General features: G+C 36.3%; 1 protein-coding gene and 1 non-coding gene across 2 annotated transcripts in view; one reads left to right on the top strand and one right to left on the bottom strand.

Moving 5' to 3' along the window:
• Positions 1-16,322, bottom strand: part of CNOT2 (CCR4-NOT transcription complex subunit 2) — a 155,373-nt gene that overhangs the window by 85,422 nt on the left and 53,629 nt on the right. The window lies entirely within an intron of this gene.
• Positions 11,534-11,664, top strand: LOC125131876 (small nucleolar RNA SNORA18). Its single transcript, XR_007136056.1, has one exon. It is a non-coding gene; the product is annotated as a small nucleolar RNA SNORA18 (small nucleolar RNA).

The following is a 16,322-nucleotide window of genomic DNA, read 5'->3' as shown; positions in this document are numbered from 1 at the left end:
ATAATAAGGCTTACAAGGCCCTATGTAGCCTCTCTGACCTTAATTCTCCCCACAGGTCCCCTGCCACCACTAAACTGATGCTACAACTGTAGTTACTCAAACATAAATTCTCTTCTACCTCCAGACTTTGCATATGCTGATACCTCTACTTAGAATGCTCTTCACCCCCATTCTTTGAAACTTTCACACTAAATCAGGATCCCGATTTAACAGTCACTAAAAATACTTTATGTAACTGTAATTTATAACTATAAATACAATAATGAGAAATAACTTTTACTGACCACTTACATATGCCAGACGATATATTCCAAATGCTTTAAAATGTATTTATAGAATCTTCATAATTCACTTAGCAACAGATACATAATTTACATATGTAATCCTCATGTATTTATTTATTTAGCCTTCAGTTTTAGATGAGAAAACTGAGAATAAAAGAAGTTGGGTAACCTGCACAAGGTCATAAATCTGATGTTTCCAAGGTTCCAATCTGCTAAGTGATGGAGATGGGATATGGACCTAGACTATCAACTACAGTTATCCCCCCCCCCCATTATAACGGTTACATTGACTCTCAGACATATACCTAATAGTTTAATGTGTATATTCTCCTTAAACTGTCAAAGTCACGATGGGAGATGAAGTTAGGGGCAGAAGAAGGGTGGTGGCTTATTTTGCAGTAAACATATCATAAGCCATATCAAGTATCTGTACATGTCATAAAGATCTCTTTAGCAGAAGATGAGAATGAACTGACTAGAGGTATGTCAAACAAAAGCCAGTCAGCCTCTACCAAAATGATCACAATCTATTTTAGAGGAAGTGACATTAATTTTAGAATAAAATTATGCTTATAGGAAAGAACACTATTACACCAATTAAAAAGTAATTACTGTTTCCTTATTCCAAATGAACTAATAATTTGACTTACTTTCAAAATACAGTGAATATAATTTAATCATTCAAGGAATTAGAAAGATTATAAAATTCTACATGTTTATTATAAGCTATTAAAATTAGTATTGAACAAGTAGGATACATTTTACAACTCGGTTAAAACAAGAACAAACCCCTAACTGTAACTTCTTCTTGTGGATTGTGTTTCTAAAGTAGCCAGTGTTACTGTTAACATGTTGACACATGTGTCCCATCATAAAATCACCTCTTTCACATGAATATGAAGACTTTTGTATAGCCAGCCAACAGTTTTCACCTTTAGCAACAGAGTTTGCCCTCCCCTTCTATATAAAAGATAAAGAGCACCAAGTGTACGTGGGGATGGGGGCGATGGACAGTTCTTTTACTCCCATTTCCCTAATGGGGAGTTCTGTACTTTGCTGAGTACAGAATTTGACCTCTTGCTTACTTTTTCCTTCCAGTTTCACATACACTATCAGTGAACACCTCGCACACATACATCATAAGCACACAAGTTCTGCTTGTCTATAAAGTGGGCAGAAAATTAATAAAAAATCACATTCTACTGCCATTAACATTTATCTGTAAGATGTAGTCAAATCAAAACTGAAACCAATCATGAGAAACTATAATATCTGAAGATAATCTGTTATCTTTATTATTGGCCTTTGGAGGGAAAAGTTGATAGGTTAAATCTCACCGAGATATTGCCCTAATTCTATGGAACTAGAATACATCTATAGCAGATATTATATACTACCTACTAGAAATATTTATAACCCCAGAACTTTTGTTTTAGCGGTATTTTTTGGTAATAGGATTCTGAGTTACCAATTCTACTTCACAACTGTTCCTAATTTTATTTCATTCCTGGAAAACACTGAAAAATGAAATAGGATTAAAAAAAGGAAAGGGCACTTACACTGGAAAAAAAATCTAGCTTCTCAAAGAACAAAGAATTTAATGTCTGGAAGTCTTTAGGAAAATAACAAATTATTTTTCCTCATTAAAAAATGTACTACTCTTGAAAATCCTACTAGTTCTAGAATACTGTGGCTTGATAGTCATAATATGATAAATGTACCATGAATACTGTATGTAGAGTCAGCTTAGGATGGATCTAAGAAAAGTGAAGATACAAATTTTAAAGTGATAATTTCTAAATTCATCAACTTGAACTGATACCATGGAAATAAATCAAAGCAATTCATTTCATGCTTTCAGCAAATGCAGAATGCCTGATAAATAAGCAATGAAAGCCTTAATGAATACTGAAAAAGCAGTTAACAAGGAGATGTACAGGAACCTCTGGTTGGCAATGTGATTCAGCAGAAAAACGAGGGGTCTATGTGAATGTATCCACAATCATTATTTCAGAGGCATACTTAATATTTCTGGCACAGAGCCCTTATCAGAGGTCACAGCAATATTTTTTAGAGGTCTCACCCTCCCAAGAATGGAATACCTCCTATTTGAGAAAAGATGGAGAGGGCATACAAAGAGAGAATAATCCAAAGACCATTTACTGAAATTTGGTATCTGAAGCTCAGAAAATATTCCCCAAACCATGTATACCATACCTTAAGATGTGCCCACAAAACCAATAAATTCTCTAAAGAGTATTTCAGAAAGTCTATAAATGCCCCATCAGTCTGACTTTGATACTGGGAGAAATTGTTATATATCCTTTAACTTGAAGAAGCAGATTTTGTGGTTTTCCAAAATCATAAGCTTATATCAATATGCGTTATACAGATTCTAACTTGAACCACCAACATGTAAGCTTAAAAGGTAAGTGCATCACTCTAAATAAAAACTCTTATAACTCAAAAAGTGCTAACCATTAAAAAAAAGCATACACTCATATATCAACTAAAAACCCAACTATAATTGGTATGCCTTATGAGCAATAAGTTAGAGTTGATAATTCACACAATAGGGCCTAAAATTAAAATAAGCAATATTTTATCCTTAAATATTAAGATATAAACTTATAAAGTACAAGTCAAAGGACATATAACAGTAGAAAACCCTAAAGTTTAGGATATAAAAAGAAAACCTCTATGTATGGAGGCAAGTTTTTAAATGAGGGTGAATATCTTAAACGTGGGGTGGGGGTCGTAAGATCTCTAAAAAAGGAGAGGAAGGCATCCAAAAGGAAACTGGATGTATGATCTGCTTTGCTGGGAGATACAGATTTCTACAAGTCTCCCAAGACATTATTAAAGAAACTCTACAACTTAGAGGACTTGGAGAGAGAAACTGCTGAGGATTCTATACTTTGAGGACCTGATTTGAGACCTGAAGTGCCAAATACTTGATGCCCCTATCTATTTAATCCTGACACACTTTCTCTGAAGAAATGTCAGTAATCATAGATGATATTAATTCTATTTTTCCTGGGTATAATTTTGAGTGTCTTGTTATATGCAGAAGCCAGAAATCACATGCATAAGAGTTATACAAGATAGGAGTTCCTGTTGTGGCACAGTGGAAAACGAATCCAACTAGGAACCATGAGGTTGTGGGTTTAATCCCTGGCCTCGCTCAGTCGGTTAAGGATCTGGCATTGCTGTGGCTGCGGTGTAGGCTGGCAGCTGTAGCTCCGATTAGCTCCTAGCCTGGGAACCTACATATGCCGCGGGTATATGGCCCTAAAAAGCAAAAGAAGAATTATATGGGATATAGATCTGGGAAAACTAAAGAAACATTTTTTCAAGGCTTTCTGAGAAGCAGGAACCTAAAATGACAGTATTTATTAGTGAATAAAGTAGTGGAGACTCTGCTACAAAACTATTTCTACAAAGTATGCATTAAGAAAAAATATGTGTTGTTAGATCTTGTTTTTGGGTTCAAGGAAGACAAGCAGAAAATGCCAGGAGTGCTGGCATTTTACACACACACACACCAATTGGGTGAAATTGTTCATTCGACAAATGTTTGATGAACTTTGTACTAGATATTGTGCCTTCACTGCCTCTATACTTATTTTTGTTAACTTTAACTCCAGAGATGGGCAGTAATGTTCCAGTCTTCCTGTCTAGACTTCAAAGAAAAAGATGTTTGAAGTTTCTATTCCTGCAAATATTAAAAATATAACTACCTGTGTAAAAACTTTGGGAAAGGGAACAACAGCATGTCTAAAGCTAGTAGAAGAAAACTAAAACTTCCTACTTCTCATACCAAATTAAATGTGGCAAAATTTTATGCTTTCCCCAACTTTTTTTTCTTAGCTTCTTTTCTGAAAATGAGTTTTCTGGTCCTGCTATACTCTGTGGAGAATATGAAGTTTAAAAAAAAAAACAAAACAGGAGTTCCCGTCGGGGCGTAGTGGTTAACGAATCCGACTAGGAACCATGAGGTTGCGGGTTTGATCCCTGGCCTTGCTCAGTGGGTTAAGGATCCGGCATTGGCCGTGAGCTGTGGTGTAGGTTGCAGATGCGGCTCGGATCCCACGTTGCTGTGGCTCTGGAGAGGCTGGTGGCTATGGCTCTGATTAGACCCCTAGCCTGGGAACCTCCATATGCCGTGGGAGTGGCTCAAGAAATGGCAAAAAGACAAAAACAAAACAAAACAAAAAAACTAACAACCTTCCCTTCCATTATAACATTAATGGTTTATTCAGTTTAAGGTTTTCCCTGTTTTACATTTAACTAATAAATTGTCATTATTTCTTAGAACACTAGGACTTTAGTAATTTATGAGGTAATTTTATGAAATAAAATTTACAAGAAACACCATTACTTTTAAACTAACAAAATGCCTCATAGGGAAAATGGCCCAACATCCACCCTTAAAATACTGACTACAGCACCATTTTCCCCCCGGCCTTTCCCACCACATACTTACCTGTGCAACTTCTTTCAACATTTGCTACTCTGGGGATGGGAAAGCTCAGAGCTGGAGGCTGAAGTGAAGAAGGAAAGGTTGGAGGGTGAGCCATGGCACCAGCCCCACACTAGAAGCTCCCCTGAGATACTACAGCAGGGTTGACACCATAGCTCTGAAGTTCAAACTCCAGCAAACGATAAGAAAGGAGTCCAACCAGAACATGATAAACGATGGGATTCTTCTGCTCTTTGAAAAATAAGGAAATCATGCTATAAAGATCTGAATGTCCAGTTTCAACATTATGACTCCCTGTTCACAACTTCAATACTCCCCAACCCCAGATTCACCTCTCAGACTGATTCAAAGTGCTAATCAAAACAAAGGGAGTGCAGGGCAAGGTGCAAGGCAGTACTTTCTATAAACTTGCACGAAGAATACGAAAGGATAAGGCTTACCTGGCCATCATAAAAATGTCTAAGACAATATATTAAAATCCTCTACCTATCTGCCCCCTGAATACCTTTTTGCTCTCCTATAAATCTAAGGCTCTCATACACATTAACATCATCAACCAGCAGAATGACAGCTGGACTACTTAGATGTACTTACATTCCTAAAAATGGACCACTGAGCTTTTTAATACCCAGGGATAACTTCTGGTATAAGTATATTCATTAGGAGAAAACTAATTTCTTAAAAGTGTTCCACTTTGATAAAAGCAAAAGGATCCCCTCAATTAAAATAACTTTAGTCAAACTAGATGGTAAAAAAAATCTTAAAGACTTTTAAAGAAATCAGTCTAAGTATAGGACTTAAACTAAATGTGACATTAATTTTTTTGAGACTGTGAATCTTCATTTTATAATATAAAAAGTAAATACTGATTCAGAGAAAACTAGATTCTATTATGACTACTAAAGCAAATAAAAACAGATGCTCATTTTGTTAAATATCTATTCGATAACAAACATTACTGAAGGTGGCAAATGTTTTGAAACAGTAAATTAAAGAGGAGTATCAGAATCCCGAATTATATTACATAAATCAATTAAAAATGAGAAGTATTCCTTCAGCAAGGGAACACAGGACCTTTAAAATTCTTCTACACATCTGGCTGTATAAATTAATTCAATAAATATTCGGTGAGTACTATGAAATGTGCTAAATATTTACGATTATATTCTTATATACTTTATCCATCTGAAGCTCAGAATAAAGAACCCAAATCAAAGGGAGTGAAGAAAAAAAACACATTCACAATGCTCCTGCACTATTACTCTGGCCTCCAAAGTCTAATTAGTGAACTTACGCTTCATTACCTCTAACCTCCCACCACTTCTCCCTTCTCTTACTGTGTTCCTGCCACACTGCCCCACTCCCCTTGCTATTCCTCAAACATAGAAGGTATACTTCTGCCTCCAGGCCTCTGCTCTTGTACCCTCTAGGAATGCTCTTCATGGCTTCACCTCACCTTACTTCAGGTATGGAGCCATTCTATACCTATATTCTATGTGAGGACTGCTCCACCTATTCTCTTTCTAAACTACACTATCCCTCTCCCAAACCTCTAAGGCATTCTTTATCCCCTTTCCTATTTTGATATCTTCTTCAAGGGATGTATCAACATACAATATATAATGCATTTTATTTATTTGCTTTAATGTCTTCTTATGCTTTAAAACATCAACTTTATGAGAAGAGAATTTTTTTTTTTTTGAGGGGGCGTCTCTTCATTATTTCTCCATGGAATCTGGAACAGTGCCTGGTACAAAGTAGGTCCACAAGATGAATGTGTGTGTCCTCCTCTCACTCAATTACATGTGGTTATCTGAGAGTTATTTGACAGTAACTAATCAAATGCAATGCTTATAGTACATGTGAAAATTCTATGAGCCTAACAATTATTTTACAGTAACGGAATTATGTCAAAAATTAATGTTAATTTTTATGTTCCTAAAAATATATGAAAAAAATTGTTTTATGCCTTTTCTCACTGAAATTGACAACCACTTCCAAAATACCTAATAGACTACCAGACACCTTCAGTAGCTAGAATGCCATACCATGAGAAATACCAAATAATAATTTGGAGATTTAATTTTTTTTTCTATTTTCAAACTTTTTTTCAAGTTAGAAAAAAGTTTAAACCTTTTTAAAAAAAGCTTCAAGAGTATTTCAGGCATAATGGTTTAATATGACGAGATAATACATGACTCTTTCCCGTCAAAAAAAAAAAAAAAAAAATCCCACTAGAAGAATTATACTACTTAGAGCCACTGGGCTGCACTGTAGTCCATGGGAATATGCACTCCGTGAAGTGTAGTGCTGGAACAGTCTAACACAGTGGGCCTGGTACAAACAAGCACTAACATGTACTGAGTACTTACCAAATGATAAGCATTTTACATGTATTACTGCAATTAATCAGAACAAAACGTCTATAACATGGGCTTTTACCTCAAACTGAGGTACAGAAGGGTATGGGCTACAGACTCACATTAGATTGAAAATATTTCTCTGCCAGTTACCATGAAGAATACCTAGCCCCTGCAATCCCAGTAAGGTACCAAAGGTTTCTTCTCCAGAAAAACCCAAGTGGATGGGCTCCAAACTTGGCTAAGTGTACGAGGGGTGAAGCACAGGCTTGAAAACTGAGAGACAAAGATCTACATGCTGAACTGTGGGATCCTCAAGCTTTCTTTCCTTAACCTGCTTACAGAACATGATCTATTAGATATAAGAACCACACTTCTACCCCACCTACTCCCTACATACTGCCTACCTGTGGAAAACTGAATTGCTCCAGAAAAAACAAATGTCCTAACACTATCAAAATGAGGTCCTCCCCAATGAAAAGGCTAGCTCAACTACCTGTTAACACAGTGTCCACAAATGTTTACCCTTTCTTAAAAACTTCTTTGGAAATAATTTTAGATTTATAGAAGAGGTGCAAACGTAGGACAGAATTCCCATATAACCTCACATTTCCCTAGCGGTAATATCTTACCAGTACAAGTATCAAAACCAAGCAATTAGCTATTTACTAATAACTTTACACAGATTTCACCAGTTTTCCACTAACATCCTTTTTCTATTCTAAGATTCACATTCTATTTAGGTGTATGCTTCCTTAGTCTTCTGCAACCTTGGATTTTACCTCAGTCTTTCACACACTGATGTTATCAGTTATACCATATGCAGTAACCACACTGCAGGACATCCTGCAATTTGGTTACATCTGATGTTTTCTCATGACTAGACTGGGGTTATGCATTTTTAAAGCCACAGAGGTGATGTGTCCTTCTCAAATATGTATGATGGATATATTCCAGCAGATGACTGCATGTGAAAATAATATGTCTTATTACAGGTGATATTAACTTTGTTCTTGGTTAGGACGGTATACTGTAAATTACTATTTTCCTTTTAAAACCAACAAATGTTTTGAAAGAAGTACTTTGAGAGCATGCAAATGCCTGTTTGTCCTTATAATTTCTCCCCATCCACAAATACTGCCTACAGCACCTATTAATGTGATGTTCTAATGATGATTTTCTATTTACTTCATTTCTTCTATATTGTATTTGTTAACTAGAATGCTTCTACAAGTAGACAAGTCTTTTAAAGATCTCACTCTCAAATATGAACAAATTGTCAAAGATTTCACCTAAGAGGCCCAACAAGATATAGTTAAAAACTGAAGACTATTGTCTTAAAATCAGAGTCCTTTACTCTGTAACAATCACATTCTTTCAGCTTTATTACACTGACTTTATCCCAGTAGGGAACACAAACAAACAAACAAACAAACAAACAAACAGGTTTAAAATGTCATATGCCCCAAATAGTCTTTCTCAGCACTTTAGGCCCTGAATAAGAAAGACTTACACTTTTCTTTTTCTTTAAAAAAAAAAAATCTTCCTATTTTCATTAACAGATATACAATATCTTTAATTTACAGAATTAGGTTAAACAAAGAAGGGATAATACACTATGTTACAGAACACAAATTTCTGGAATAAGGAATACTAATTAGTAAAATTACTCTTACCAGAGAAGTTAAACGGACACTGTATTTAGGGGTCTATTAGTTTCCAAGTAATCTTAAAGAATTCAAGGGAAACCGTTCAATTAATCAGAGCTATGATGACTCCATATATGAACTGGAAATTATTTACTGACTTGCACTGTTTGATGTTTCTTTCCAAATGACCTCCAAGTGCTGAGAACAGGTGTAATATTTCTGTGTATTTCACATCCAAAGTAGTCAAACCTTGACTGAACACTGATACAAAAGCTTATTCTACCAGGAATGGTTTTTCATCCATCTTCTCAACCAAAATATACTTTTAAAAAATGAAATGTTGAGACTTCTACTTCCACCCAAGATAGAGTAGGAACCCTCTCCCCTTCCTCCTCACCTAAAACAACTTTAAAAAATGGGCAAAATATATTAAACTATGGTTTTCAAATGCAGGATATCAGAGAGTAAAAGACAATGATCCCTGAGAGAAGAGAAAGCATGATGTGAACTCTACATCTGCCCTTGCTTATTGAATGGAGGGGTTTCCAGGATTGCAATGCAAGGAGGAGCTTGGTAGAGGCCAAAAATCCCTCTGAACTGAGGAAGTGTAACTGAGAGTCTGAGTAGGCTAAGGCAGAGTTTTTAGAAGGCTAGAGGACTAAACAAGAGAGAGCTACAAAGAGAAAAGAGTTCTAGATATCTGGAAAGGGCCCCGCTTGAGTCTTTGGCTAACTACTGATGAAGAAACTACCAGAGACAGCAGAAACAATCTCAAGGGCTCACGCAACTGTTCCCTAAGCCGGAGCAGAAAAACATTATAATGTGCAGGGTATCAGATAGAATACTCAGAAGAGTACAGTCGCAGTAGCTGGGAAAAATTATGAGTACTAGACTAAAAGGCTATGGTGGGTCTTTGTAATGAAACTTACCATTAAAAAGGGAGGGAGGGAGTTCCTGTCGTGGTGCAGTGAAAACGAATCTGACTAGGAACCATGAGGTTGCAGGTTCAATCCCTGGCCTTGCTCAGTGGGTTAAGGATCTGGCATTGCCATGAGGTGTGGTGTAGGTTGCAGACGCGGCTTGGATCTGGCATTGCTGTGGCTGTGGTGCAGGCCAGCAGCTACAGCTGTGATTTGACTCCTAGCATGGGAACCTCCATATGCCCCTAACGTGGCCCTAAAAAGCAAAAAAAAGAGAGACAAAAAGGGAGGGAGGGCATCTCAAGGGGCTCAAACAGCTTCTAAGTAACTTAACTGCTCCCCAAAAAAGTTTAAGAATATTAACATAAACAAAAAAAACGTATAGCACTGAACAGATAAAAAATTCCAAGGACTGGCATCCAAGCAAGTTTCCAGGCATGCAAAGAAGCAGTAAAATTATTAAAATACATAAATGGCAAACCAACAATCAATAGAAACTGACCCAGAAATGGCACACATGATAGAATAGACAATGACACTGTAAAACTGCCAACTGTAACTATGTTTTTTATGTAAAAGAAAGAATAATTGACGTAATGAGGAAAAAGATTGGTGGAGTTCCCTGGTGGTCTAGCAGTTAAGGACCCAGCACTATCATTCCTGTGATTCAGGTAACTGCCATGGTGCAGGTTCGATCCCTGACCCAGGAACTTACACATGCTGTGGGTGTGACAAAAAAAAAAAAAAAAGGTTGGTGAACTTAAAAACACAACTACAGGGAGTTCCCATTGCGGCTCAGCAGTTAACGAACCCAACTTGTATCCATAAGGACGAAGGTTCGATCCCCAGCCTCACTCAGTGAGTTAACGATCCTGCACTGACATGAGCTGTGGTGTAGGTCGCAGATGCAGCTTGGATCCCGAGTTGCTGTGACTGTGGCAACGGCCAGTAGCTACAGCTCCAATTCAACCCCTAGCCTGAGAACTTCCATATGCCGTGGGAGTGGCCCTAAAAAGACAAAAAACCAAAAAAGAAAAACCCACAACTATAAAAAAAAAACTCTCCTAAATACATGGACAGAAAAAAAGACTTAAAAAACTTAACGGAGCATCAGTAAGCTGTGAGACAACTTCAGGTGACCTAATATATGTGCAATAGGAGTACCAAAGGTAGAACAAGGACAGAGTAAATATTTAAAAAAATAACAGATTAAGGGGAGTTCTTGTCACTGCTCAGCAGAAACAAATCTGACTAGTATCCATTGGAACCCAGGTTCAATCCCTGGTCTTGCTCAGTGGGTTAAGGATCCAGTGTTGCTATGAGCTGTGGTGTAGGTCGCAGATGCAGCTTGGATCTGGTATTGCTGTGGCTGTGGCGTAGGCCAGCAGCTACAGTTCTGATGTGTACCCCTAGCCTGGGAACCTCCATATGCCACAGGTGTGGCCCCCCCCCAAAAAAAAGACAAAAAATGAAATAAATAATAAAAAATTTCCAAATTTGATTTTTAAAAAACTTATAAAGACACAAATTCAAGATACATCATAATCAAAACATGTAAAACCAACCACCAAAAGATGTTAATAGTAGCCAGAGAGGAAAAATTACATCATATAAGGGGATTAAAGATAAAATGACCTCAGACTTTTTGTTGGAAATAGTCTACATCAGAAAACAGTGGACAAAAACTTCAAAGCACTAAAACATAAATCTGTCAACTTTTACTTTCTTACCCAGCAAAACTCTTTATCAAAAATAAAAGTTAAATAGACTTCTCCAGACATTCAGATCTAAAAGAATTCATAACCATTAGAAATATATTACAAAAAATGTTTTTTTGGTCAAAGTCTATCCTGGTGGGGCTTTTTCTGTGGACACACATTGCTGGAAACTCCTCACAGAATAATTACATAGCTTGTTTTATTCACAAAACTATTTGTTAGATTTCTGCAAAAGAACCATAAGACATGCTATTAAAAGCATGAAAGACATAATGGTCAATTTTTTTTTTCCTTAGTAGGTGTTCATGTATTTCAAAGATCTGTACTATTCTAAGATGTGATAGTTTAGGGTGAATATGATTTCAACTTATTCTAGTTTAGAGGATGTGTGAAACTGAGAATGAGACAGATTCATCTGCTCTAACCCTACGAGTGGCCCTGAGGTAAAGTGCTTGAAGAAACTGGATCTCAAAGATTCCAGGTGGGGAATTTTTGAAGTATGTCATCAGTATATCCATATTCAAGTAGAGAGCAAAGAAAGACAACTAAAAGAACTGTGGACTGACTGACATAACAGTTGTGGGCTGAACAAATGTTCTTTTTAATAGGCATTGGAAGGAATCAAAACATGTACAATTTTAAAATAAAAATGTAATATTTTAAATAATTCTATGTTACATATAATTTTAAAAGCTTTTAAAAAATTTTAAAGTCCTTCAAGTAGAAGGAAAATGATACTATAAAGAAAGAAGAGAAGGAAGGAAAAGAAGGGGAAGTAAAAGAAGAAAGGAAGGAGGCAGACAAGGGAAGGACCTGAAAGGAAAAAAAAGAGTGAAGAGAAAAAAGGAAAGGAAGAGAAGGAATGAAAAGAAAGAATGGGGAGTTCCCACTGTGGCTCAGTGGGTCAAGAACCTGAACAGTATCCATGAGGATGAAGGTTCAGTCTCTGGCCTTGCACAGTGGGTTAAGGATATGGTGTTGCCTTGAGCTGTAGTATAGGTTGTGGATGCAGCTCAGCAGCTGCAGCTCTAATTTGACCCCAAGCCTGGGAACTTCATAAGCTGAGTGTGAGAAAGGCAGGCAGGTGGGCAGGTAGAGAGAAAAAAGGAGAGGGAAAGGGAGGGAGGAAGGAAAGAAGGGAGGGAGGACGGGAAGAAGGGACAAAGGGAAAGGGAAAGGGAGGAAGGGAGGGAGGAACAGCAGAGGAGGGAAAGGGAAGAAAGGGAGGAAGGGAAGAAAAAGAATCACCAAATGTTTTTCAATTATTGGCAATGATAAAAAGGATAAATAACACTAATCCTCCACCAAATTACAATGAACAAGACTGTACAACAGAAATCTGAGCAGGAAATGCTTCTCTTAAGAAGTGAAATTTCCACTAAGACCTAGATAGTGATAAAGATATGATACTACGGCAGACTATTAAAAAAAAAAAAAGCTCCACTTAAAACCAACTAAAAATGCTTCATGAAATACTCATCCAACCAATCAACAAATATTCACTGAGCACATGCCAGCCATTATTCTCAGGTGGGGCTACTGTGTGAACAAAATATCAGTGAAAACTAATACAGAGATTACATTTTGACTTTTAAATGAATTGATGAGCCTGGAAGACAGGGAAGGAAATTCAGCACCCCAAAACAAAGTCAAAACAAAGTGCTTACATCCCCAAAGACGAATATGCTGAAGACAGAAAGCTATTAAAAAAACCTTCTCATACAGCAGTGAGAAGGGTATATCATCAATTTTAATAACCCCTTGGTGAAGAAAACATCAAAAATTCTTGATGGTTCTGGAGTTCCTGCTGTGGCACAGTGGGTTAATGATTCAGCTTGTCTCTGTGGAAGCACTAGTTCAATCCCTGGCCCAGAACAGTGGGTTAAAAGGTTAAAGATCAGGCACTGCTGCAGCTGTGCCACAGGTCGCAGCTGCAGCTCAGATTTGATCCCTGGCCTAAGAACTTCCACATGTTTGGGAGTGGTGAAAAAAAGAAACAAAACAAAAATCTTGATGGCCCTGAATTTGATGCAGAAAGAGGTGAAGGAAATATATTCTGGGAATCTACAAACCAACTCAAATGCACATTAGCAGTGTGGACTACAACCCCAAACGAACATTTTATTTTTAATTGGGCCTGGATTGGTAGTGTCTTAGGCACTGGCAAAAGCAAATGCAAAATCCCCTGGGAAAAATGTCCTTCCACCTAGTCCTCAAAGAAGTCCCATAGATCTTAAGAAATTTAAAATGGTAACTTAATACACACCTGCAAGGAAAACAAGGTAGTATATGTGAAAAAGAACAGAAACAAATGATATTAGAATGATCTGTGGCAACTGCCAACTGCAGGATTTATCACATACTAAACATAAGAATGTATAAAATGATTAAAGAAATAAAAGAGGATATAATGGAGCCAAAACCTATGCACAGGAATAATGGTAAAAATGTGAATAACAGTGACAAACATGTAGTACAGACAACAAGATTAACAACCTAATGGAGAGAAACAGCAATACAGCTGCCAACTGGTCAATATGCATTTTAAGTACTAAACAAATTAATTGATATAATACTGATCACATTCTCTACTACAATGGAATACATGAGAAATCAGCAATAGGAAGATAACTAGGAAAAGTTTTTAAGTTTGAAAATTAAAAACATTCAGGGTTAAAGAACAGCAAAACAAACCCGAAGAAGTAATTGATGCATATAAAACAAAAATAACTTAATAAGTAAATGACGCTAAAAACTGATTCCTAGTAAAATTGACAAATCTTAAGTAAGGCTGATAAATAAGAGGAAAAGGCACACAATAAACAAACTTAGGGATGAAAAAGGTGCTAAGAAGAAAAAAATTACACAAGAAAGCATTATGAATAATTTGTCAATCCTGATAAAGCATATTTAAAAACAAAAAATCCTCCATCAAACATCATATTTACCGGTGACAACTTTAAACTTGTAGGACAAGTAACAGGAGAAAGATTTCTACTAGTAACACTTCCATTCAACATTTTATCAGAAATATTAGTGAGTTTAGAAAAGAAATACAAGTTATAAAAATTATAAAGTATCAAAACTGTATCAAATTATCAAAGTATCAAATTTCCAGATGATAATTTATTTATAGGAAAGCCCCCCAAAGAATCTATAGCTAAGTTATAAGCATAAAAGTTTAATAACATTGATAGATACAATTTAAAAAGTCAATTGTATGGCAATATAACAATAACGCCTGTTAAATGTTAAAAATACAATTTACCAGAAAATGCAAGCAAAAGTACTGATGTGTAACTCTGACTAAAGATGTGTAAGTCCATTATTTAAAAAGAAAAACTACAAAACTTCACTGAGAGAAAATACAGAATGCCTCAGTCTATCAATTCAGGGAGAGGAAGAATGTCATAAACATACTGATTCTTCCCTCAATATAAATGAAATCTGTAAAATTCCACTTGTAAACCCAATTACTTTTAAAAAAATATTCTAAGTGTGTCACTGAATAGAAGGCCAAGAAAGTCAATCATAAAGACCAGGGTGGATAGACAGATATGAAGATTTTACACAAAACTGCAGTATAGTTAAGAAAATGTGATAATGGGGCAGCCTTAGATAAACACATCAAAGCAACAACATAGAGACATAAGAAAGAGACTTATGAATATAAAGCAACTGATATACAATTTAGCCAATTTAGCACTGCTAATTAGTTGAGGCAGGCACAACAAATCCATACATGATGCTAATATAAATATCTCTATGCTAAAAAGGAAACTGGATTCCTCACACCATATATGAAAATCAACTTCAGAAGGATTTAAATATGAAAGACAAAATTAAAAATCTTTTAAAAGATGAGACTATCTTCATTTACTCTATTTCAATAGGGAAATATGTCTCAAAAACAACCTCAATAGATTCAAAAAAATTTAAAATGTAACATTATCAAACATCAGATCAAATGAATACTGTTTTTCTCTGGCTTTTTTTTTTTTTTTTGCCTTTTCTAGGCCTGCTCCCACAGCATATGGAGGTTCCCAAGCTAGGGGTCTAATCGGAGCTGCAGCCGCCAGCCTACGCCACAGCCATGTTCATGGCAACGCCGGATCCATAAGCCACTGAGCAAGGCTAGGGACCAAACCCGCAACCTCATGGTTCCTAGTAGGATTCGTTAACCAGAGCCACTACGGGAACTCCCAAATGAATACTGTTGATGGAAACTCAAAATTGATGCAAATACAAATCTAAACATATTCCTCCAGGACCTTTTGTGAATTTCTCATTTCTTTTCCTGTGGTTGATTTCTAATTTTATGCCACTGCAGTCAGAGAAGATACCTGGAATAATTTCTATACTCTTATATTTGTTGAGGTTAGTTTTGTGCCCCAGTATATGGCACTACTTGAAAATGTTCCAGGTGCACTTGGAAAAAAAATCTATATGTTGATTTTTTGGATGTTATGTCCTGAAAATTAAGTCTAAGTTTTCTATTGTATCATTTAGGATCTGTTGCCTTGCTGATTTTCTGTCTAGAGAATCTGTCCATTGATGTGAGTAGGGTGTGAAAATCTCCTATTTTTGTACTCCCATTAATTTCTCCTTTTATGCCTATTAGCATTTTGTTGTATATCTGGGTGCGCCTATAGTAAGGGCATACATATAGATGATTGTAATATCATCTTCTTGGATTCTTTTATCATCAAATAGTGTCCTTCTTTGCCTTTATGGCCTGTTTTTAAAGTTTATTTTGTCTGATATGACTATTGCAACTTCTGCTTTCCTGCTTTTTCCATTCACATAAAATATCTTTTTCCATACCCTCACTTTTAAGTGTCTTTTGCCCTAAGGTGAGTCTCTTGTAGGACAGCGTACTGTAGGCTCTGTTTTGTTAATCCAATCTGC

Source organism: Phacochoerus africanus, chromosome 7 (genome assembly GCF_016906955.1).
Source record: "Phacochoerus africanus isolate WHEZ1 chromosome 7, ROS_Pafr_v1, whole genome shotgun sequence".
NCBI lineage: Eukaryota > Metazoa > Chordata > Mammalia > Artiodactyla > Suidae > Phacochoerus > Phacochoerus africanus.
This window is presented reverse-complemented; position numbering and strand designations above follow the sequence as displayed.